Source organism: Musa acuminata, chromosome BXJ2-9, assembly GCF_036884655.1.
Source record: "Musa acuminata AAA Group cultivar baxijiao chromosome BXJ2-9, Cavendish_Baxijiao_AAA, whole genome shotgun sequence".
NCBI classification, from domain to species: Eukaryota; Viridiplantae; Streptophyta; class Magnoliopsida; order Zingiberales; family Musaceae; genus Musa; species Musa acuminata.
Genome location: NC_088346.1, coordinates 34,403,627 through 34,431,244, shown reverse-complemented (window position 1 = coordinate 34,431,244; position 27,618 = coordinate 34,403,627).

The window sequence follows — 27,618 nt, the reverse complement described above, 5'->3', positions numbered from 1 at the left end:
AATAAATGAGTGTATCATGTATTTGGTCTTAATGATTTCTCTTAAACATATTTTTTTGAAATCATACTTGACGATGAATATCAAGATATTAAAAGGATGTTATCATGGAATCATACTTGATGATTTGTTCTATGAAATTTACCTTTCCGTCTTAAATATTGACACTTGTTTTATTAAAGGTAAAGGAATGCTTATAAGAAGCAAATCACATGAATAGAAATTTATAAAAATGAAATACGATCCTCTATCTTATCGATTTTTCAATAAATCTATGCTTGTCATGTATGAATTTATTGAATGTGATTTTGAGGATGATTTCGGATTTCACAAATGCTTGATTCATACTTATGACATGAGACACATTTTAAATATGAATCATGTTCAATGCTTCAATCATATTATATCTCCCTTAATTCATTTTGTTCTCCTAGATTTATTTATGAAAGAGGAGAATCTTCCAAAAATAAAATGATGCAAATGAATCACTTATCGATATGTCTTTTTGAAATATCTTTTTAATGTGATGTTGATAATTTGAGATGCCTATTGGAATTCATGACATAAGATAATTGAATCCTTGACTTACTCTAGCTTGAAAATAGATGTTTAAAATCTTGCTTGATTAGCTGTTTTATAAGATTTTGCCTTTATGTCTTGAACTTTCATGCTTATCTTGATTTGGCATATAATGACTAAGGCATGCTTAGATGAAAAAGAATCACTTCAAAAATGCTTTTCCCATCGGATCAAGATTAATGATTTCATGATATTTTCTAAATCTTGAAATTGATTTTGATGACTTGATTATGAGTTTCAAGTTACCGATTTGATTTGAATAAGTTTTATTTAAATCATAATCTTGATCTTGTAAAATTGGGATCACAAATAATATCTTTTGGTATTCATGAATTGATACTCACAATATGAAAGTATTGATATTCATGACTTGAATTTAATTGAAACATTGCATGCTTAAATTAATCATTCTCCTATGTTTCAAAAATTCCTTAAAAGCCTTATGAGATGATTGAAAATTAATTTGCTTTATGATGAATCACGAATCATGACTTGATCTATGATATTGATATATTTTAATCATGATCCTTGGTTGTATAATCCTTTTGCTCTATTAAAAGGATTTATTGAATGAATCATGTCCTTCTTGAATTTTCTTGATATCATGACATGATTTTGTAAGTTGGCTTGTATAATGATTAAAATCTTTTGGCCATCGATTTCTCCCTTCTTTTTGGTAATGACAAAGGGGGAGAAATATATGAATTGATACTATGAGTGTCATATTTGAATAATAAATATATGAATTAATAAGTGCCATATTTAAATTTGAATTATGTTGAGATATCAAAAAAAGCTTGCATCGAAATATATGGTAAATTGATAATCGAAATGCTATGATTGTCATATGCCATGTTTGCATCATATTAAGATATCAAGAACTAGCATTGTAATTTTACTTGCTGATACCTTGTCATATGATGAAATGCTACGAATTGTTGCTAAAATGATGCATGCAACACTTATGCTTTTTATGTGATGTATTGCATATGATGTGTATCATGAATGCTTTAAATGATGAATGTTTGGTATCATGATCAACATGTTGATAAATGCTTGAAAATTTGAATGTTTGAGTATCATGTATGATATGCTTATTAATGATGATTGATTTATTTTTCGGTATCGTGCATAAAAAATAAGGTTATTGAAATTGTGTATGTTTTAATTTGAATATATAATGATGCACAAATAAGAATGATACTTACCTTTGTCATAATATGAAAATTGATATAAGGGTCTTCCCTTCTTTTTGACAATGACAAAGGGGAGCAAGAATTTCTAGCGTGGACATCATGAAAAGAGGCAAACTAACTAGCTTGCACAATTCAAGATGAAAGCAAAAATTGCACTTCTCAAAAGAGAAGATGCAAATGTAACATTTGCCAAATTGTTTGCTTGCCTCATGTAAAACATTATCTCTTGCTAGTTTGGCATTTTTGCTAGCTTGTATGTTGCAAAACTTGATCACTTTTTCAAACATTTTGCTAGCTTACACTTTGTAAAGAAAGCAAAAATGGCACTTCTAGAAGAAAGAGCTTGTTATTTTGAACATCACAAGCTTGCCTATCTTAAGAAACAAAAATTGCAAAAGTGCTATCTTGCCTATCTCAAGAAGCAAAACTTGCAACTTGCACATTGAAATAGGAAGCAAGAATTATGAGCTTACACAAGAAAGCTATCTTGCATTTGCTTTCGAAATTTTTGCTAGCTTGTATATTATGAAACTTACATATCGTAAAAATTGCTAGCTTGTAGTCTATAGAGAAGCAAAGAATTGCTATCTCGAAAGAAGCAAAAAATGCAAAACTTAGAAAACTTGCAATATAATTGCTCTTGCCATGCTTTGTATAAAAAATATGTTGATATCCTTAAAAGCATCACATTAAATTTTTTAGTATTGCAATGTATCACATGTATTGCAAATTGTAATTTTTGAGACTATTATCATATCATGTTTAACAATTGATGTCTTTCATGACATGATTTCTTTACATTTTTGTCTTGTATGTATCATGTGATGATTGAAATATTGATTGATGCAAATTCATAATTTATGTAAAAGTCTAAATCATTAGTTCCTCTCCTTCTTTTCAGCAATGACATAGGGGGAGAAAGATTGCTAGCTCAAGGCAAATGTTGGCTAGCTTGTACTCTTCCCTTCTTTTCGACAAAAAACAAAGGGGAGAAAGCTTTTGTTAGTGAGAACATGCAAAGAAAAGTAAAGTGCAATCTTGCACAAGAAGCAAGTGTTGAATTGCCATGATTGAACTTAAGAATCTTGCTATGCTTTTGTGCTTATATGTTGTGATGAAAATCTAGCTTTATATTGCAAAAACTTGCATATATTGTAAAATAGCTAGAGCTACTTCTCCTTTTTGTTGATGACATAGGGGGAGAAGTATATTGATGACTTCATGCATTGAATTGAATATTTTATATATATTTGCATGATGGTTTAAATATTTTTCATAACATGTGATGAATGTTACTTGGATTTGGGATAATCCAAGTGTTCTATCAATGGCATATTGATAGGGGGAGTTTAGTTAAACTCCGGGGAGTTAAGGTTAACTCTTTTAGTTATCAATTAGTTGTCATCATCAAAAAGGGGGAGATTGTTGAATCTCAGATTTTGATGATAAAACTAATTGATTGTGTTTAGATGTTTAACTGCATTATGAGTGATGCAGGTCTACTCGATCAGGATTAGACAATTAAGGCAGGAGGAATTGACGTTGTGCCGGAGGAGATCATGTTAGGATATTGGATGGCAGAAGGCTTCGGACGTTGGGCATCGGGCCAAGAGCGGAATTGCGCCAAGGATATCGGCGTTGCGGAGGTCAACCGCCGATTGGGCAACAAGCCGCAAGAGAGGATGATGCGCCGAAGAATCGGACGAAGCGCCAACCAATGACGTGCCGAGCAATAGAATGTCAATTCGCTTTATAATAATTGTCTAGATCGGAGTAGAGTTTTTGCTTGTGTGTGCAGGATTAACTATGATAACGATGAAGACATAAAGCAAAACAAAATGTCGGAGTCAAGCACGAAGGATTCGTTGGGAGTTCGAGAGTTCGACCGAAGTCCGAAGGTTCGTCGGGAATATTGCCGGAACTAGTCGAGAATGAGTAGGGAGTTTGCCGAAGGGTTTTTTGGAAGCTCGCCGAAAGGTTCGTTGGAAGTTCGCGGAGCTCACCGAGAAAGATTGGAGCTTGCCGAAGAAGCTCGTTGGAACTCGCCAAGATCAAATCGTGAAGTCTAGGAGCTTGCCGGGAGTCTGCAGAATGGTTTCCGAGAGTTTATCGGAAGACCATCGGAAGTTCGCCAGAAGCTCGCTAGAAGAAGTCTTGACTTATGGACTTTGTAATAGCTTATAAAATATCTTTAAATTCATAGTTAGCATGTTAATTAAGGTTAGGATTATGTGTTAATCCTATAACCAAAGTAGGGGCCAATTGGGCCCGAGTTCGGACTGGTTTGGGCCAAGTTTGGAGCCCAACCAGTGAGCTGATTTGGCCTAGGCGGTGGCACCGCCCAGCACCCGAGAGCTGGGCGGTGACACCTCCTGGGCTGGGCGGTTGCACCGTCCAGCACCCGAGCCCAAATTTGAATCCTCTTGAGGCCTATAAATACCCCTCAAGTCTCAGCTGAGAATACAACTCTTTGAGCAGCAAGTGATTGAGAGAAAAGTTTTAGAAGAGTCTTTGCCTTTCTTGTTTTCAATTTGCTAGTGTTCACCTCCTTCTTTCTTGCTGAAAATTTGTAAGAGAGTGAACCGCTTGTAAAAGTTGTAAGAGGGGTATTTACCCTTCCCTTTCAAGAGCTTTGCTAGTGGAAGGTGGGAGCCTCATTGAAGAGGGGCCTCACAAGTGGATGTAGGTCACTTGACCGAACCACTTTAAAAACAGCGTAATCTCTGGTTTGCATTTCATTACTGTTATTTACATTACTGCAAACCCTCTTACTTGCTTTATTTCCTCATTACATTTACTGCACAACTTTGCGAATATGCTTTCAAGTTAAGCACTTCCGATTCTGATTTTTATCGTACGAAAGATTTGTCAAAACCAATGTTTTAAGCCGCTGCACTAATTCACCCCCCCCCCCCCCCTCTTAGTATCACTCCGATCCTAACAATAAATACCCCTCTCATCCCTAGTTAAGAAACACAAGCATTGAGAGTGAAAAAGAAAGAAAACACCGCTGCAATCTTATGTGAACTCCTCTCCTTCTTCAAAGTGTTAGAATAGTTTGAGAGAGGAGTAAGTTGGGGTGTAAGGGTTATCTCCTAAACTCGGTAAAAGGAGAAAGAGCTGTAAAAGGTGGTTGGTCTTCGCCTTTTAAAGGAAGACCGATAGTGGATGCCGGTGGCCTCGACGGAAGAGGAATCGACGAAGTGGATGTAGGTCATGATGACCGAACCATTATAAAAATCTAGTTTGTGTTTCATCTTGAGCAATTTACTTTAAACTGCAAACTATCTTCTCATTACTTGCTACGCTCTTCTATACGCTTTCAATTTCGAGCTATCTTTCCGAAATCGATTTTATCGTATAAAGAATTTTTCATAACCAAGGTAATTTTTACCACTGCACTAATTCACACCCCCCCCTCTCCTCTTAGTGTCGACCCGTTCCTAACAGTTGGTATCAAAGCTACATTCTTCTCATTTGGTTTAACACCGAAAAAGAAACGGCTCTTTTCGGCTTTCAAGAGGGTCACTCTCTCATTCGTCATCCCATGTTCAATGAGACGGACTACACATATAGGAAAACTCGAATAAGAGTTTTCTTGCTTTCTTTGGATTTAAATTTATGAAATATTATTGAAAATGGTTTTCGAAGGTCTTCTCTTCCAATGAACCATTGAAATGGTTTGGAGAAGAATATTTTTTCGTTAAATGCTAGAGCTCTGAATGCTCTATTTTGTGCTTTGTATAAAATTGAGTTTAATCGAGTTTCTACTTGCAAAATAGCTTTCGAAATATGGCACACTCTCGAAATCACACACAAATGCACGAGTAGAGTAAAAGATTCTAAAGTCAATTTTTTAATACACAATTTTGAACTAGTTCGAATGAAGCCCGAGCGAAACCATTGTTGACATGTACACTCGTTTTACAGATGTCGTCAATGGTTTAAAAGCTGTTGGCAAATGCTTTTTTAATCTTGAACTCGTTAATAAGATTTTACGATCACTTTCTAAAAATTGGGATTAAAAAATAACGGCAATACAAGAATCAAAGAATTTGAACCTATTTCCAATTGAAGAACTTATAGGGTCTTTGATGACCTATGAAATTATGTATAATACACGTGAAGAACTTGAGAACCACCTTCCAAAAAACAGGAAGGATTTCAGACTTAGAACAATTGAAGACCTCTCGAGCATAATCTCAAGTGATAGTGAACTTGAACTCCTTATGAAATTTTTAAAACAAGAATCGAAAATTAAAAATGAACTTAAAAAGAAGAAGATTTAGTTGAATCGAGCTCATCCGAAGATGAAGAGAAAATCAACAAAGGCAAAGTGACAAACTACGCCTTAACGGCATTCGACAATGAGGTAAACAACTCAAACGAAACTCCTTCACTTTATTTCAAAATTACATAATGCTTTTCATGAGTTGTTCTTAAATTAGTTTAGAAAAATTATATATATATATATATATATATATATATATATAATTCAATGTTTAATGAAAATACAAAAATAAAATTGGATAATGCTTACCTTTCTAGTGGTTTTAAAAATAATCATGAAATTTATATGTTTTATGACAAAAAAAAAATGATTTTGATTATAAATGCCTTATGAAATCATGTTTTATTTGAAGTAATATCATACTTAATGAGTTTATCTTTCAAAACTATGCATGATGATTCATGCGATTTATGGATTATCTATTTTTACCATAATGAAAGTAGCTTTTTTGGTTTTAAAAAGGACACATGTCTTGATTTGCCATAAATAACAAAGGTATGCTTATATGAAATAATGTAAGTATCATGCTTGATGATTTTATATTTAATTAAGCATGATGATTTGAAGAAATGATGATTTGATCTTGATGACTTTCATGATGAGATTTGCTCTTTCGATTTCAAACTATGATGTATGTTTTCATACGAAAAACTTGATCATACTTATATGAAATCAATCACTTCAAATGAAACACATAAAAATGAAAATATATTATCATTGGAATTAAAATGATGAATCAAATCTCTTGTTTAAAGAAGCCTTATGTTTAATGTGTTATACTTTTTTGGTCTTGATGGTTTTTATGACGAAATCTACTTTTTCGATCCTAACATGATGCATGGTTTTGACATAAGAACAAATATTTGGGCATGCTAATATAAAGTCAATCACGCAAATTGAAACTAAAGAAGTTTAGATATCTTTAAGAATCATTCAACATTATATTCAATGAAACCATGATTGATGTCTTAATGAAAATGTAATGATGATTTAAAATCATGCTTAACGAGTTTATATTTTGAACTTATGTAAGATAGTTTTTGCGATCTTTTGAAAGTTTTTTTTTTTTTGGTGTTAATGAATGATGCATGGATTTGAAAAAAAAGAACATGCATATATGAAATCAATCATTAAGTTGAAACAAAAGAAGGAAAGCATTTTTCTTGAAAATTTCTTTTTTCTCTATCTTATCTATTTTTCACTAAGAGACCAACAAAATTACTTATGCCATTTTGAATCTCTTGAATGAAATGTTGAGATTTTGATGATTTTGACAATTTAAATTTGAATTTAAATGAGTTTTATCAAAATCATGATCTTGGTTTCTTGAAATTACTTGAGTTTTTTTAATCAAGATCTCTTCTTTATACTCCTACGATTTTTTCTTGATATTTTATTTAAAGAAGAGATTTACTATGTGAATCATGTCTTTTGGTATTCAAGTGGTCTTATCTTTCATGACATAATTTCTTTATATTTATGGCTTATATGCCTTGAAATGATTGAAATATTTTACACCATTATGTTCTTCCTTTCTTCTTTCTTGTTTACAATGACAAAAGGGGAAGAAGTTATTATCATGCATGCTAGGATGTAATTTGGCAAATTGATACCATCATGATGAAATATTTATAACTCAGAATGATGCATGCAATACTATGATTTGTTGCTAAAATAATGAATGCTTGAGTATCATGTATAATATAATGATTGATTTATTTTTAGTATTAGTATCATGCATAGAGTAAGGATGATATGTAAAGTTTTAAAATTATGCATGTTGTAAATTGAAACTATAATGATGCACAAACATATTGAAATAATGATTGAAACATTAATGTAATTATGAATGATGATTTGATATTATGCATGCAATACTTCAACTTATGATAATGATGCATGCAATGATAAAATATTCATGATGAAAAATTGTTTTGACATTCATAACTTAATTTTTCATCTTTGTTATTCATCATTTATCATGATTTGAAAATTATTGTAAAGGGAAAAAAAGATACAAAATTGTATTCTTCCCTTCTTTTTGACAATGACAAAGGGGGAGATAGCTAGCTTGCACAAGTCAAGAAGATGCAAAACATGCTAAACTTGCACATCTAGCAAAATTTACAAACTTCCAAAACTCAAGAAATATTACTAGCTTGCATGATGATATATGGAGAAAGAATTGCTACAAATGTAAAAATGCTAGCTTGCACATTTTAAGTAGATACAAAAACACGCTATCTTGCATATATCAAAAGGTGTAAAAAAGTTTGTAAAAAACTCACTAGCTTGCATAATGCAAAACTTGTTAGCTTGCTTCATGTAAAGCATTATATCTTGCTAGCTTGTTATCTTGCATTATTTTTCAAAAACTTGCTAGCCTGCATACTTCAAAGAAAAGTAACACTTATCAAATTGCTAGCTTGCATGTTATAAAATAATGTAAAATTTTGCTAGCTTTCACTTTGCAAAGGAAGCAAAAATGGCACTTCTCAAAAGAGAAGAAAGAGCTAGCTATTTTAAACATCACTATCTTGCCTATCTCAAGAAACAAAACTTGCAACTTGCACATTGCAATAGGAAGTAAGAATCGCTAGCTTACACACTTTAACATGAAAGCTATCTTGCATTTGTTTTTAAAATTTTTGCTAGCTTGTATGTTGTAAACTTGCTATCTTACTACCTTGCATATTTAAAACTTGATAGCTTGCATGATGTAACACTTGCTAAATTTTCTAACTTACAAATTACATGATGATAAAACTTGATATTATGTTTTTTATGTAATTATTTGTACTTGTATGCCTAAACACTTGATAGTTGAACTTCTCCTTTTTGTTGATAACAAAGGGGGAGAAGTGTGATGATGTTATGTATAAGTTTATGATAACATGTTGCTTGGATTTTTGAATCCAAAAGTTCTATCAATATGGCATATTGATAAGGGGAGTTTGTTTAAACTTCGGGAGTTAAGGTTAACTCCGTCATCAATTGGTTGTCATCATAAAAAAGGGAGAGATTGTTGGATCTCATATTTTGATGATGAAACCAATTGATAAGTGTTTATGATTTAATCTACGTTTTGAGTGACATAGGATGCTTCGATTAAGGAGAGACATTTAAAGCATGAAAATTCATGTTAGGCTAGAGAAACATGCCAAAATATTAGATGTCGCGCCGAATGATCGGTCGACGTATCAATAGAAGGCTTCGGGACATGATTTTGGGCATCGGGCCAAGAAAAGTGGATATTACGCCAAGGATATCGGAGTTCCGGAGGTCAATTGACAGATTGGGCAATAGGCCGAATAGAGGACAGTGCGCTGAAGAAACGGACGAAGCGTCGATGGACCAATGACATGCCGAACAACATGATTCATGCTTCGTAATAATTGCCTAGATTGAAGTGTGTTTTACATGTGCCGGAGTCAAGAACGCGAAGTCCTGGAGTCAAGAAAGACATAAAGCAAAATGAAGTCCCGGAGTCAAGAACGCGATTTCGTTAGGAGTTCGAGAGTTTATCATAAGTTTGGACGTTCTGTAAAGGACAAACTTCTAAACAAGATGTTGGATGTAATGCTTATGTCTGTCCGTTGTCTTTTGGCATGTTCATGCCTTGTACAGTAGGTAGAGGGGCGGTCGAAGGCTAAATAGTCCCATGTTAGTTGGGTTGGTGGCCTCTTTAGGCTTGTAAATAAAGGTTGTGTCATGTGGACACGTGCGAGAGCTTTTCGGTCTGTAATGGACCATTTTACCCTTTGTTGTGCAACTATTCAGAGCTTGTAAAGTCTGTTTGTAATTTGCATTGTCTATGAAGTGTTTTTCGGACATGTATGCTTGTGGATCCCGATTGAGGCGTTCTCTTTAACCCGTTCTCTCTTTTGTTGGTCCTAAGGGACAATGGGAGGCTTCGGGGAGGCTGACCTTTGCGGACGGACGTGCGAGGGTGCCGCACGCCTTAGGCAAAACCAGCTAAGGTCGTGACATTATGGTATCAGAGCGGGACAAGCACTCATAGAAACACTTGACATGCAAACGTGGGGGACCTAGCGGGGCTGCGTCGAGGGCAGTCAGCACACGCGCGACCGTTTGAGGGAAAACGGGCATGGAGATGTAGGGAAAAGAGTCGCTCAGAGGAGCGAGCATCTAACATTGGCATTTTGAGGAATGGCCAACCCTTCGCGCAAGAGGCACCACGAGAACAGGCAAGCTTGGAAGAATGCGGAGCGCACAAAGGCTGGGATGGCTGAGTTTGAGCTATGGCTCAACGTTGACAACTATACTTGATGGTGCTCTAAGCAAGCGAGGCGCTTGGCAAGAATGAGACCATCCAAGGTGGAATGAGTTGTTCAACGACCAAAAGAGTTATGCAAAGCTCACAGAGGTGAGGGGAATTGCTAACTCGAAGAATTTGGTACTCATGCATGGGCTTGTATGCAGACGATGGAATGTTCGTGGCCATCCCAAGGCGACCGAGACTCAGCGCCATGGAGCATTGAAACTTTCTCTTCGTCATGTGAAGGATACGTCCGGAGGAGGCTGAAGTGTGCAACGAGTTTAGCATGTTGCTAGGCCTTGAGGGGTGCGGCGGTGGCTGTATTGACGTGGAGGCGCAATCTAGCAAGTGCGTTTGCAAGAGGCAGAACAATGCACAGTTTGTTCAGCAGATCGGAGTAGTCCAAGGGGATGGTGGTCTCCGAAACGAAGAGAGATGTTGCTCCAACGGGACAGTTATCTAGGAGGGATAAGTCTCGGCACTCTAGAGGGAGAATCATGTGAGACGGACTTCACATGTTGAGGAGGAGTACCTCACAAACAACAACTTCACGAAGCTCGATGGACTGAGCAAGCGGCGAGGAGTTGTCGCATGATCTCGCTCGAGAGAATGCATTGGTGGATGCATTGCGAGATCAAGTGGGGGAGCGACCTGAAGCAACTTAAATGAAGGCACACTTAGAGTCGATATGGAGATCGGACTCAAGGGAGGGCTGACCCGTGGAATGGAGGGCACGAGGGCCACCATCGACTCAATGCAAAAACGAGGAGCGGAGCAACTTGGGTGTAACTTGGCGAAGTACCCAAGCCGCATGAAGGGAGCCAGCAGAGAAGTTGGAACATGGAGTAGAAGCACAGTGCTTTCCTTAGACAGAGGTCAAAGACATGAACTCTTGTAGAGGCAAGGGTAGGATCATGTTGTTCCATGGGTCCTTCATTCTGACAGAGCGGACTCATCTTGCATGGTGCCAAAGACGAAGGGAGCTTCTGGGCACATGCACCTTATCTCGGAGGAGCATTTGATGGAGGAACTAAGGCGACTCAATTTGCGGAGGCGAAGTTGGGTTCAGAAGGCCTTAGCACAGGGCAAGAGGACGCAGAGGCGAGTACTCTTGAAGAATATGCCATAGTGTTGCCATTCAAGTTGTCATGAAGGAAGCAGTGCGCAGCGGAGAGTTTGCTGGTAGGGGCAGAGGCCCAGGATCCAGACAATGGTGCACAAACTACAGTGAAGTCGGTGGACTTCGGGAGCTACTAGGCGACGGACTGTCCTAGAGTGGTGCTTCATCTAGGTGTGACCCAAGAGTGGGTGGATGAAGGTCGATTGCCAAAGGAGTGAACAAAATCAAAGGTGGAGGAGACCCTGCGATGTATTAGCAGAGGCCACACATGGAGGGTTCACAATTCGAGTTTATTCCACAAAGATCAGAATGCAATGGAGGCGACATGGTGCAGCGGATCGTGGTGGAACAGTTCATGGCAATGCGACACACACGACATTGTCCTGTGAGGGATGAGATCATATGGAGGTATGATCGGGAGCTACTGGGAGCTCCGCTTTGGTGAACAACACGACGGCAAGAAGGGCTATGGATTCAAGGAGTGAAGGCCATGGTACCGCAGAGACGGGTCTTCCGGGCGTGCACCAAATTTTGCATCGGATGAAAACCTTGGTCATCAGCATATGGGGGCTGGGTTCCACCAAGGGAAAAGTTCGAATGCAAGTACCAGTGAGTTCCATGGGAGGGACTTGATCATGCAGAGGTATGATCGAAGCAGCTAGAGAGTTGGACTTCTCCAGAGCTCATATTCGCTTAAGGGAGCCCGACAAGTCAGAGGACAAGGTCGAGTAAGCGAACGTTGCTACCAGGGAAGCTAAGGAGAACAGAATCGGTGCAAACTCTACAACGTGATGGCAGAGGCCATGCATGGGAGTTGCAGTCTGTCTTTCCATCGACCAAACGAACTGCTTGGAGAACACAGATGTGTTGAAGCAGGGAGTCGAAAGGGGCGAGGAAGCGACGATGAGTCCAGAGGGACTTAGCTACCCAAAATCAAGCATCAGTTAGAATGGAGGTGGACTCAGAGGAGTGCCACGGAGACATCTCTACTGATTGTGAAGAAAAGGGATACATAGGCGAGGCGACGGATAGTAGGGCCATGGGCATGGCAGCGCCATGGTACCGTAGAGGCGGGACTTCCGTGCAAGTCATTGATCCCTTGCTCTCATGGAGGGGGAGCGCTTGGTCATGAAAGGGGCCGAGGAGGTGGAGCATGCAGAGGCAATCTCCAAGTACCGAGACAAGGCTGAAGGGCAGAGGCCAAGAAACTTCGTAAGACCGGTGTCAACAATTTCTCATCAAGATAGCCGTAAGTGAAGGACTTCGGGTCATGCAAGAGTGCACGACCAAGGAACGAAGCAGGCAGTACGCGGTGCTGTACCTTTGCTACTCAGTGGAGTAGGCGGCAGGGTTGATTGAGAAGACGGTACAATCCCAGAGGCGACCTCATCTATCAGAGAATTACTCCAAGTTGGGGTGAAAACTTCCCGCATTCCAGAAGTTCGATGGCATTGAGAAGGTGAATCACAATAGCTAACTCAACGCAAGGAGTGCAAACACTTCAAGTGCTTCAGAAGTGTGAGCAAAGAGCAGGCGAAGGCCAGTAACCAGCTCGATGCATGAAGTACAACCTCGAGGAGGCGGGCGAAGTCAAGTAACTTTTGCCTTCTCAACTCTTAAGAGAATGGGCGAAACTGAGTACCCAAATTCTCTTATCTATCCAGTAGAGGAGCGCTGCATAAGTTCAAAGACCCTTCGAAGATAATGGAAGACAATAGTTGTCAAATCCTCACCAACGGTGATCAGTGCTACTGAGAGTAGATTGTCTGCCTCATTTCCCAACGAAATGCCAATCGAAAGCGGAAGTGATGCGAACCTACTTGGATGTGACAACTAACTGAAAGAAGAGTCAATGAGCAGATTTTATGGAGGAAGGACCCAAAACTTCAGAAGTTTGCGAGGCGATGCTCGTTAAAGCTCCAACAAGCATCCACCCAGTTCAAGCAGCATGTGGAAATTTTGAGAGACTGGCGCAGTAAGGATGGTCTTTTCCTTCATTTGGTGGATCCGCAGAAATCAACGAGGATCAATACAACTCAGCCAACCCCACACCAGAGTCAGAGTCATTGGCGAGTTGAATCAGCATGGCGGATCAAAGGTTCGACTACTCAGAAACAGCAACGGAGAGCAGCTGGGAGCCAGGAGGCGCATTGCAGCTGGAGCAGAAGATTGAAGACTCAGCAAAGGCGAAGAGTTGCAGTGTTCACAAAGGCTTCGACGAGGACGTCAAAGGGATAAGTGGGGGAGAATGTAACGGACAAACTTCTAAACAAGATGTTGGATGTAATGCTTATGTCTGTCCGTTGTCTTTTGGCATGTTCATGCCTTGTACAGCAGGTAGAGGGGCGGCCGAAGGCTAAATAGTCCCATGTTAGTTGGGTTGGTGGCCTTTTTAGGCTTGTAAATAAAGGTTGTGTCATGTGGACACGTGCGAGAGCTTTTCAGTCTATAATGGACCATTTTACCCTTTGTTGTGCAACTATTCAGAGCTTGTAAAGTCTGTTTGTAATTTGCATTGTCTATGAAGTGTTTTTCGGACATGTATGCTTGTGGATCCCGATTGAGGCGTTCTCTTTAACCCGTTCTCTCTTTTGTTGGTCCTAAGGGACAATGGGAGGCTTCGGGGAGGCTGACCTTTGCGGACGGACGCGCGAGGGTGCCGCATGCCTTAGGCAAAACCAGCTAAGGTCGTGACAGTTCGTCGGAAGTTTTGCCATAATTGACCGAGAAGTCCAAGAGCTTGCCAAAGATGCTCATCAAAACTCACCAAGAAGATCGTCATAAAGTCAAGGAGCTTGCCGAGAGTCCACTAGAACATTGTCGAGAGTTCGTCGGAAGTTCGCTAGAAGATCATTGGAAGCTCATCGAAAGAAACATAGACTTAATGGACTTGTTTAGCTTAGTAATTGTCTTAGATTTCATAGTTAGCATATGATTGGGATTGGAATTGGGCCAACCCAATTAGGGGCCAGTTGGGCCCATGTATGGACTATGTTGGGCCCAATGAAAGGCCCAAATAGTGACCCAAGAGGTGGCATCATTGTGGCACAGTCTCCGAAACTATGTCAGGTGGTGATACCACCGGTCTGGGCAGTGGTACCCCCTAGACATAGTCTCTGAGAGGCTGCAGGCAATGGTACTGCCAGTCTGGGCGGTGGTACCGCCCAATGTAGTGTCAGTGTCAGACTGACACTGGCGATGGTACCGCTCGTACTTGGGAGACCTAGGATTAGATGTTTTTAAGCTCCAAGTTTGAATTAACTTGAAGCCTATAAATACCCCTCTCATCCCTGGTTAAGAAACACAAGCATTGAGAGTGAAAAAGAAAGAAAATGCTGCTACAATCTTGTGTGAACTCCTCTCCTTCTTCTAAGTGTTAGAATAGTTTGAGAGAGGAGTAAGTGGGGGTGTAAGGGTTATCTCCTAAACCCAGTAAAAGGAGAAAGAGCTGTAGAAGGTGGTTGATCTTTGCCTATTGAAGGAAGACCGATAGTGGATGCCGGTGGCCTTGACGGAAGAGGAATCGATGGAGTGGATGTAGGTCACGATAACCAAACCACTATAAAAATTGATTTTATCATACGAAGAATTTTTCAGAACCGAGGTAAGTTTTACCGCTACACTAATTCACCCCCTCCCCCCCCCCCCCCTCTTAGTGCTGATTCCTAACAATGCCTACCATATGTGTGTGATCCTCTAGGCCCAATATCGAGCTGGCCGTGAGTCATACCTATCAGAACTCCTTCTGGTTCAGTGAATTATTATCTCCATAATAATTTACTTGACTCATCAACTGTATGTTAGGATCAAGAGCACTAGGGGGGGGTGAATTAGTGCAGCGGAAAACTTTCGATGATTTAAAACGACGTTCGTACAATAAAAATGATTTCAGTAAGAAAGCCGATTTGGAAATCACTTTAACTTGTGATCAAGCGAGATGCAGTTAAAATAAAGACATAGAGGCATTTTGCAGTTAAGATAGAGAACAGAATGTAATTGCAAACCGAAATATGACGTTCGTACGATAAAAGTGATTTCGGTATGAAAGCTGATTCGGAAGTTTCTTTAACTTAGATTAGGCAAAATGCAGTTAAAGTAAAGCTATGGAGGCAGTTTGCAGTTAAGATAGAGAACAGAAAGTAAATGAAAATCGAGATTTAGAGTGGTTTGGTCAATCTTGACCTATATCCACTTTTGGCTTCCTCCTCCGATGAGGTCAACGACGTCCACTAGAGGCCTTCCTTCAATAGGTGAAGGCCAACTACCCTTTTGCAGTTTCACTCCTTTTGATGGGCTTAGGAGATAACCCTTACAAACTTTTCTCTCCTCTCTTGAAGGATCAAAACTTGGAAGAAAAGAGGGAGGAGAACTTCTAGCCTTTACAACACTTTTGAGCTCTAAATATCATAGAGTAAGATTGAATTTTCGGTGCCCTTTCATGCAGGAAAGGGTGGGGTATATATAGGCCCCAAACTGGTTTGAATTTGGAGCTCAAAAATATCTTTTCCCGGATTTCCGGGGTCCTGGCGGTACTACCTCCTGACTGGGGCGGTACAACCGCCTGGCAGCTCGGAGACTGAGCCTCTAGGCGGTGCCACCGCCTGACAGGGGCGGTTGCACCGCCCAGTCTCGCTTGGAGACTAAGCCCAGGCGGTGCCACCGCCCAGCTTTCCTAGGAGACCATCTCCTGGGCGGTGCCACCGTCGACCCTAGCAGTGCCACCGCCTGGCAGAAATTCTGGTCCAAATGGGTTGATCCATTCGGCCCAATTTGGGTCTATCAAGGGCCTAACCCCAGATTAAGTTAATGGGATCACCTCTCATTCCTAACTTAATCTACATGCTAACTACGATATTTCTTAAGACATTTACTGCAACTTGCTCCGGTGCATCAATCGCTTCTTCCGGCGAGCTTCCGGCGAACATCCGACGAACCTTCGGCGATGCTCCGACGGACTTCCGGCAAACTCCTGGACTTGTGACAATCCACTTGGCGAGTTCCGATGAGCTTCTTTGGTAAGCTTCTGGACTTCTCGGATTTGTTCCCGCAGAACCTCCGATGATCGTCCGGACTTCCGTCGAACTCTCAAACTCCCAATGTAATCATAGTCTTGACTCTGACGCAACTCCTGATGCATGTCTTACTTCCATCGTAGTTAATCCTGCATATGTAAAATAAAACTTCAATCGAGACAATTAATCCTAAGCAATTAACCAAGTTGTTCGGCATGTCATTGGTCCCTCGATGCTTTGTCCGATTCTTCGACGCATCGTCCTCTCCTACGACCTATTGCCCAATCAGCCAGTTGACTCTGCAACTCCGATTTCCTTAGCATAATACCCGCTCTTCTTGGCCTAATGCCCGAGTCCACGGCCCGAAGCCTTCTGTCGATACATCGACCGATCCATCGGCCAGACGTCTAATCTTCTAACATGTTCCTCCGGCACAACATGATTTTTCCTGCTTTAATTATCTCATCCTGATCGAAGCATCCTACATCACTCAAAACGTAGATTAAATCATAAACATATATCAAGTGGTTTCATTATCAAAATACGAGATTCAACACTACGGATGTACTAGGCCACTACGCCGTAGTCCCTAGACGATACAAGGGAATCCAATCCATTAGACATGTCTGTCCTCAATTACTATATACCTATAGTCCCTCCATCTAATATCCCAAAGGCCATATAACAGGCATGGTGTTGTCAGACTCATATGGTTTCTACTCGAGTCTCACTCTAATCGGATTCTCTCGGAGAACTCTTTCTCTCTCAATCTAAATATCTTTGGCCAGAGATTTGTTTGAGCAAGAACACATGGGATATTCCTCTCATGACATCAAGAGTGGATGATCCTCTATCAACACTCAAGAGTCCTCGTATGGTTGCCTACAACTCCAGATGACCGACTATGCTAGATCTAGGATATCTAAACCTATAAGTTCGGTATCAAAAATTAGAGCACTCATACAGGACATCATTGATGTCTCAAGTCTAAGGACTAGATACACCACTAGGACTATGGAATCGCTATCTGACAATAAGGCATCATCATCTATTTAGTATTCAGTAAGTGGATCAATCAGTAAACTCATTCTCCAATGAGCACTTATACTGTATCCCTAGTGGTCCTACACGAGCAGCTATAAGACCAGATGCATCCATCATATGGATGGGTATACAACACACCAATCTATCCGGTTATCTCGATGTTCCTCTTGAGTAATCTATGATCGGAATTATTTAGGGTCTGTGTTTAAAGGTGAATCGGTCTCATTATCGTGATCCCATCATGATTCGATTCTCATTGCACAGATCCAAGGACATCGTAATATATATATATATATATATATATATATATATATATATATATATATATATATATATATATATATATACAACAAGTAATATAAAGTGATAAATACTAAAATATAATAAGTAAAAAGACTATGTGTCAAGTCACACGTGCTATCACTCATGTGATTGGCTTGTAGGGCACATATGACTAACAGCGGGCCTAGGAGTGGTTCTCATCCTCCGAGCATCTTGGTTGAGTTGTTCTTCTTATATTCGGGCAAAAGAAATCGCAGCTGTCATAGTATGGGGTTGTCGCGCCTTAACCTCCCCTTTTATCTTTGGCTTGAGTCTTTCGATGAATGTTCCTAACAATTGACGGTCAGTCCAATCACAAGCAAGGTAAGATAGCTTCTCAAACCTGGTTTGGTACTCTTAAATCGTAGAAGTTTGTTGAATCTTTACGAGTTGGCCATCGATATTTTCATACTCCGTAGGTCCGAAATGATTCAATAGTGCGTTCTTAAATTGATTCCACGTCAGAGCCCCATGATTGTATTCCAACCAATTGTACTATTGAATAGCATCTCCTTCAAGGTGGATGACAGTAATTTCTACCATGGCATCATCCGATGTTCGGTAGTAGTGAAAGTAACATTCGATGTATGAAATCCACCCCGTCAAGTCTCCTTCCTCCCATCGTGGGAAGTCCACCCTCATGCATGGCTGAAGCATTTCTAAGAGCTGTCGCTCCTTATCTAGAGGTCTCTTTGAACTCTCTCCTCACTGAAATTTGGTTAGACTCGGTAGTTATCCAATTCTGAATTCTGCAAACAAAGTACATAATTTATCCTCCAAATGTAATTCAAGCTACGATTCAATCCGAGACTCCAATGCTTCATATTTGGCATCAATTGGATCTTGAGAAGCAATAGCATATGCCTATAGATTAGAGATGTCCTTGTCTTTTTTCTATTGATGGGTTAATGGCATGGGGTGGTGGACATAAAAGGTAACCGTTTGGACGTAAAAGGTCAGTATTTTATATTGAGAATTTTTTAACGAAACCAAAGAAAAATCTGCTATTAGGAAGTGTTAAAGCTATCATAAAAATTTTGTAGAGATTTGGATAGAAAAATTATAGTAGCAAGATCAAATAAACTATGCTATGCAGTTGGAATTCTGCAGTGCCTCCTTTGTCGTAGAGATGCAAACTTTACGATGAAAAGTTTATGCAGCAATATAAGAATGATTTTTTTGGATTTTTGAATAAGAATAACTAAATTACAGCAGTAAGGTAGGAAACCAGAACCTATTGCAATTCACGGGGAGATCAAAGGATGATCCGCGGTGGTGGAGATGACGGCGGAATTTGACGACAATCTTTTAAGCAATTGTGGGAATTGCTTTGGGCGGTTGTGGAGGGTTGTTGGATGGTTGTGGAAGGGCAGCGAGATGCCAAGAATGCTGCTCTAATATCAAGTGATAGAACCCTTATAGATTATAGGCTTAGGGTTGATCTCTTTAGGGGATTGGCCTTCTTGGAACTCTATAGGGGTTCCTTCCTCCAAGTTGCTGATCAAGGCTGCTAAGAAAGATTCATCTATTACTTAATAAAAGATGATGAATACATGACTCTTTATAGAGCTTCTAAACTCCAACTCCTAATAGGACTCTTACTCAAGACTCCTACTATTAACCAACTCCTAATGCTTATCTAAGAAGCAACCGCCAAACTAATCTTATCCTTAGCTAGCCTCTTCAACCCTTTAATATGGGTCGGCTAGATATGTATTTCATGAATGCCCCTTTCAATGAAACTAAATTAGGACTCTCCTAGCTAGAGTCCTAACAAGGAGGAAGAAATCTGCAATTATCTTTTGGTCCTACAACAATAGTTTCACTCGCGGGCACCTATGATCACCCTTTAAAATTCGTCCGTCGGTGACCTTAACGTCAAACCTACTGCAACTCTTGATAGCTAAGGCCATCTGAACAGCAACCTTACTATTTATAAAATTATTAGTACTCTCAGTGTTAATAAGAATGGTGATAGATTGTTGCTTCAGAAGTCCTCTCACTTTCATCGTTTGTAGGTTTACGTAACTGGCAAGGGCATACATTGTAATATCAATCGGTTGTTATTCTTTATCCGTAACATCTTCCTCATGCTCCTAGACCTCCTCCTCCATGTTTTCAAGAGGTTCAATTAGTAGGAGGCGGCCCCTTTTGCAGCGATGATCGCGGTTCCACGACTTGTCGTAATGCCAACAAAGACCTTTTGCTTATCGGTCATGTTGTTCTTCGCTTGTCAAATTTTTTGGCAGCGAAGGATGGTTGGGAGCAGAAGGAGGTTTATATGCCATAGGCCTAGGAGAGGTTCTCATCCTTAAAGCATCTTGGTTGAGTCATTCTTCTTGTATTCGAGCGAAAGAAATCGCAGCTATCATGGTACAAGGCTGTCGCACCTTAACCTCCCCTTTTATTTCAGGCTTGAGTCCTTCGATGAATGTTTCTAACAATTGATGATTAGTCCAATCATGAGCAAGGTAGAATAGCTTCTTAAACCTGATTTGGTACTTTTGAATCGTAGAGGTTTGTTGAATCTTTGCGAGTTGGCCATCGATATTTTCATACTCTATAGGTACGAAACGATTAAGCAAAGCGTTCTTAAATTGATTCTATGTCGGAGCCCCATGATTGTATTCCAGTCAACTATACTATTGAATAGCATCTCCTTCAAGGTGGATTACAGTAATTTCCACTATAGCATCATCCGACGTTCGATAGTAGTGAAAGTAACGTTCGATGCATGAAATCCACCCGATCGGGTCTCCTTCTTCCCATTTGAGGGCTGCCCCTCATTCTCTAGAGGTCTCTCTAAACTCTCTCCTCGCTGAAATTTGGTTGGACTCGGCGGTTCTGCAAACAAAGTGCATAATTTGTCCTCCAAGCACAATTCAAGCCGTGATTCAATCCGAGATTCCAGTGCTTCAAATTTGGCATCAATTGGATCTTGAGAAGCTATAGCATATGCTTGTAGATCAGAAATGTCCCTGTCTTTTTTCTATTGATGGGTTAATGGTATGGGGTGGTGGAAGGTTTGAAAAAATTGAGGATCACGGAAAGGTACTATAGTAGGTTTTTACATCTAAAGTGTAATAGTTTGGATGTAAAAGGGCAGTAGTTTCTATTAAAAAAATTTTGACGAAACTAAATAAAAATTCACTGTTATGAAGTGTTAAAGCTGTCGTAAAAATTTTGTAGAGATTGGGACAAAAAAAATGCAGTAGCAAGATCAAATAAACTGTGTTATACGGTTGGAATTCTACAATGCCTCTTTCATCATAGAGATAAAAAATTTACAATGAAAAGTTGATGGAGTAATATAGAAAAAACATTTTTATATTTTTGATTAAGGATAACTAAATTGTAGTAGTAGTAAGGTAGTAAACTAGAACCTATTGTAATTCACGGGGAGATCAAAGGATGATCCGCGGTGGTGGAGATAACAGTGGAATTCAACGACGATCTTTTAAGCAATTGTGAGAATTACTTTGAGCGACTATGGAGAGTTGATAGATGGCTGTGGAAGGGTAGCGAGATGCCAAGAATGCTACTATAATACCAAGTGTTAGAACCCTTGTGGATTCTAAGCTTGGGGTTGATCTCTTTAGGGGATCAGCCTCTTTGTAACTCTATAGGGGTTCCTTCCTCTAAGTTACTACTCAAGGCTGCTAAAAAAGATTTATCTATTACTTATTAAAAGAGGATGAATACATGACTATTTATAGGGCTTCTAAACCCCAACTCATAATAGGACTCATACTCAAGATTGTTGGGAAATCTTGGGGGCGACATCATATGTGCAATGGAAGAATAGAAAATAAAATCCCTAATTTCCCAAAGATTTATTCATCATCATGCAAAGATTTGTATGAAAAAATCTACAAAACTTAAAATTGCATATAAGATAAATTTTGTTACTTAGGGAGATTCCTTGTAGATCTCTATGAGAGGGTGAAAGAGGTCAAGCGCTCTCCTCTCTAGCGATAATCCATATAGCAGAGCTACGATGACGCTCCTCAAAATTCCAGGCCTGCTTTAAGGTGGAGAGGGAGAGGAGAATATGAGAGGTAAGTGTTAGGACTCTAGCTAAGAGAGTCCTAATTGAGAGGGACATTCATATAAAACCTACATAAGTCGACCCCTATTAAAGAGGTGAAGAGGCCAGCTAGGGTTAGGAGGTTGTTTCTTAAAGAAGAATCAGGAGTTGTAAAGGAATAGGAGTCTTGAGTAGGAGTCCTATTAGGAGTTGGTTAGAAGTAGGAGTCTTGAGTGGGAGTCATATTAGGAGTTAGGGTTTAGAAGCCCTATAAATAGCTATGTATTTCCCCTCTTTTGATAAGCAATAGATGAATCTTTTCTGCAGCCTTTAAGCAGCAACTTGGAGGGAGGAACCCCTATAGAGTTCCAAGGAGGCCGATCCCCTAAAGAGATCAACCCCAAGTTTAGAATCTGCAAGGGTTCTAACACATGGTATCAGAGCAGTGTTCTTGGTGTCTCGCTGCCCTTCCACAGCCATCCATCAACCCTCCACAACTGCCCAAAGCAATTCCCACAATTGCTTAAAAGATCGTCGCCAAATTTCGCTGTCATATCCACCACCACGGATCATCCTTTGATCTCCTCGTGAATTACAACAGGTTCTGGTTTTATACCTTACTACTGCTACAATTTAGTTATCCTTATTTGAAAATCCCAAAAAAATTATTCCTATATTGCTGCATAAACTTTCCGTCATAAAGTTTTATCTCTACGACGAAAGATATATTACAGAATTCCAACCGTATAGCACCATCTGTTTGATCTTGCTACTATGTTTTTTCTATCCAAATCTCTATAAAATTTTTATGACATCTTTGACATTTCCTAACAACAGATTTCCTTTGGTTTTGTCAAAAAATTCTCAATATAAACCATTGATATTTTATGTCTAATCTACTATACTTAAAAATCTGCATTGTAAAATTTCAGCCGCATACCACTGTTTGTTTGATCTTGATACTACGTTGTTTCTATTCAAATATCTACTAAATTTTTATGATAGCTTTGACACTTCCTACCAGTTGATTTCCCTTTGGTTTCATAAAAAAATTCTCAATATAAACTACTGATCTTTTATGTCCAATCTGCTATACTTAAAAATCTGTGCTGCAGAAAGTTTCAGCCGTATATTGTTGCCTTAACCCATCTATTTGCAATCTTTTTTGAATGAAATTTCTTATATACTTCATATAGATCATCTTGGCTTCTATATAAGATTGATCTATTAAGGAATTCATCTCTAAAAATGATTTTGTGTTGCTGCAAATTTTTGTCGTAAACACCTGAAATTTTTCGACGAGAATTCTACAATCACAAATTGCACCAATTTTCTTGATGTCATACTGCCGAAATTTTCTTGATTAAATTAGATATCCTTTCTTTCATATAAATTTTAATTTTGTTATCAAATTCCCTCCTCAATTCTCTCAAGTTTTTGGTGGAAATTACGTCGAGAAACCGTTGTTTCTTCGACGATAATTCTACTCTTACAAGACAGCACATACTTGCTGCAACTTCCACTAATTTCTATCAAACCTTTGCTACCATCTACCACAGATCCAAAACTTTCATCCACAGCCCTAAAACTCCACCAAACCACACCCTCAAACTACACCCAAAATAGTCACAAAACAAGCCTAAATCGTAGCCTACATCCACCAATCCACCAACCCTTTCGACCATCACCTCTCTCAACCAATACATACCTTTAACCCAACAACAAAAGAGAGATCTTAACATCACAGATTTAACGGCATATACTATGGCATCTAAGGAGGTAATCAATGTTAAATTTGAAGCCTTCGAGACACGAATGAAGGATAAGATTCGAACGCTCTTTACCGAACTCAGATTGGGCCGACCATTAAGCCCGAAGAAATCACATCAAGGAGAGAGCTTTGCTCAATCGCACCAAGCCCGAAGATATGACTTCCAAGAGAGGGGAAGCTCTATGAGAGTGGACTTCCCTAGATGGGAAGAAGGAGACCCGATTGGTTGGATCTCACGCGCGGAGCGATATTTTCGATACCATAAAACCGCGAATGCATCTATGGTGAAAATTGTAGCTATACATCTTGAAGGGGATATTATAGAGTGGTTTGACTGGTTTGAACATACTTATGGAGTCCTTTCATGGCGACAATTCAAAGAAGGACCGCTGATCTTCTTCAGACCAACCGATTACGAGAATATTGACGGACAACTAGCAAAGATCCGACAAACCTCTACAATTCAGGAGTACCAAACCAAGTTTGAAAGGTTATCTAATCAAACTCATGATTGGTCTCAAAAATAGCTGATGAGGACCTTCATTGAGGGCTTGAAGCCGGAGATCCGAGGAGAAGTGAAAGCGCGACAACTGTATACGCTTATGGCAGCCATCTCTTTCGCATGACATCAAGAGGAGCAATTAAACCATGAAACTTGGAGGACTAGGGTCGCTCCTCAACCAGTAATTTTGAAGCCCTTAGCCCCCCCAACTGTTGACCAAGTGTAACATCCCCCATTAAAAAAAAAAAATTAGTAAATGCTTGTTTGTAAATATGAGGATTATTTAATATTTTTTAAATAATATTATATTAAAATTTATGGCTAAGGACCTAAGAGTAAATAATAAAATTTTGATATGATTTATAGAATATTCAGAATTGAGTAAATAAAAATAAAATAAAATAAAATGGAGGACATGTGTTATTAACAAGGATGAGTCACTTGTATTTATTCTAAAGTTGACACCTAAACCCCCATGCATGCTTGCTACCTCACTATTTTAGCATGAGCCAAACCTAAGTAATTTAAAGCACCATTAAAAAGAAACTTTGCAGCCAACGTTAGTTTGAGGAGAAGAAGAAAAAGAAGAGAAGAAGAAGTGGAAACTTTGTTTGAGGTTTTGCATCAACTCCCTATATTTGGGAATCAAATTCATCTAAGGCAAGTGTTCTAACCTCTTCCTACAAAAATCCTAATCTCTGTTTTCCTTTTAATACTTCATAATTCAAAAGATTTCAGCTTAGTACCAAACCTTTCTTTCCTTTTGATACAAAGCCATGAATCTGAAATATTTCGGTAATCTGACTTCTATACATTGTTTTGGATCTAACTTTTAGCACTAAACTCTGATTTAGGCAAAGCCTAATCCATTTGAAAGTAGACTAAAATATCTTTATTTTGACACTGAGATTGAATGATTTGGAATTTAAATGCCTACTAAGACTTCTGTTTCAATTAACCCTACAAATTCTGCAAAATAGGGATTGAAATTTCTGACCTTCTATTACTAAATTGATCATAACTCTCTAGTGAAAATTCTGAATTATGCAAAACATAGTTCTTTTGAAACTAGATTCACATATCTTTCTGTTGACATATAATTTAGAAATTTTGAAGTATGTTTGCCTTCTGAAACATCTGTTTAAATTGATTCTATCAAGTCTGCAAAACAGGGATGATCAATTCTGACCTTCCTTTACTCTATTTATTGTAACTTCCTGTTATGAACTCAAAAAATTATAAATCTAAGTTCATCCGAAAATAGATTGATACAGATTTCCAATGACATCTAATTTTAGTGATTTGGAGCATGCTTGGTCACTCAAACAATTCAGAAAATGTACCATTTAAATTCTATCAGAATTGAAAACTTTGTTGGGTTTTGCCAATTCAATTTTCATCCTATTGAAAATTTGATTTCTTCTAAATTCTTCTTCAATTGAGCTTTATATTAGTCCTCTGAAGTTCTTATATTATTCATCCTGAAATTATTGTATATCTGAAATTTATTATGTAATGCTTTATTTGCATTTCCTTGTTTGATAAAGGCACATACATATCTTCGTTGTTCCGCATGTGCTTCTGATATGTGTCAATGTTATTGTTCATACTACCCTTTTGTACTCTAATGTCTTGTGGGATATTGTGAACCTTTGCCAGAAATGGTAAAGGGAGTTATGCTTAGAGCTCGCGATTGCTCTGTCGGCCCCATTGACTTCACTCAAACGTGGGTGGATGGAGCTCCCAAACGTGGGAGACTTATGCTTGGTGGTCATCCAGAAATGGATGAATCACATTATGTATGTGGTCCCATAGCGCCCTCTATGTTTATTGATATGATATCCAAAGCTTTGTTTATGAGTTCATATTATGCTTTGGATAAAAATAGAATGCATAATGCATCAAAAATGACATACAAGCTTGTGTTTATTATTCGGTTCACTTGTTATACTTTGAAATATTTTGTTTGTCATTATTATGCCCCCAAACACTCTTATGCCTTTGATATGCACCTAAATGCTTCATGTGTCATTTGATACATGCCTAAATGCTTCTTTTGCCAATTAAATGCTCCAATTTCTTTTCTCCTATTGTTATGTCTAATGCTTGTTTTTGAATGAGGTAAACCTTTGTGATTTTATATCAAATGAGATGACTTCAAATGAACACTTGTATTTCTACTTTTATATCTTGATACTAAGCCTGCTTGAACTTCTCCTATCGTCATGGATATGTTAGACGCTTGCTGAGCTCTTTATGCTCTCCCCGTTGCTATATAAATTTTTCAGGGTAGCTTGTCACGCACTGAAAAGCTAGAATTGGGTTAAAACAGTGAAAGGCTAGAAGATTTTTGAGCTAATCTTTGTTGGATGATAGGTTTTTGTTGTATAGTATACTTTACTTCTGATGTAATGTTAAGGATCTGTTGATACTTATATGTTGTAAAAGTTTAAAGGACCGCTCATGTGTATGGAATGATAAGTTTAAGTTGTATAAGGATAAGAACTCATGGTAAATAATTATCTTTTTATGATTGTATATACTTCTATGATTATGGATTTGTGTTGTGGTTGATGTTTAGTTGAGTTGCCTTTGGATTTTGTGAATCTCTAAGTGAAGTGGATTATGATTTATGTAACGTATATGTTTATGAATTGTGAATATTGATTTTTGAATTATTCTTAGTATCCTCAAATTGTTAGATTGGATCCTGGATTGAATTGATGATGAATTATAATATTATTGATTTTAGACAGGGTCACACTTCCTAAATGTGATAATTCGGGGGGCATGACAGAGTTGGTATCAGAGCATGGTTTGAGGATCATTGAAATATTTGATATGTTGACGTGCAAAATATATTGAGGTCGAGTGAAATATAGTGATTGATAGAAGTTTTCTTAGATGTCTTTTAGGAATCTTGGAGGACGAGGACATTCGGTTCTCTTACTTCATCTAGTTTTGATTAATTAAGTGAGATGAAAGGGGTGATCGAGGATATTGAATCAGAGTGGCCCAACAGAAGCATGGTGCACCTAATGCATTGGTGGCAAAAAAAAAAAAAATGGATGATTCGAATGGAAAAGTTATTTGATATACAAAATTGTTCCGATGATCAAAAGATTTCTTTTGCCACCTTATATTGGAAGTAGAGGTTGATTATTAATGGGAATAATGAAAAGAATTTTTGGAGATCATTGGCAAGAATGATAAGGACAAGTTTACCAATAAAAATATAATTGGAAATGAATCAGAATGTGATAACAAGAGGGTCAAGACATTTGGATTTGAAAAGGAAAGTCACCATAAAAGACTCAATAATATTGATGGCCTATATCAAGGTGCAAACTGATCTCATTCAACAAATTAAAGAAGGACAACTACGAGATCCACATTTAATATACTTGAGAAATGAAGTTGAAAAGGGATTGAAATTGAATTTTTAAATTTCAGATGATGGCCTATTGAGATTTGGGGAT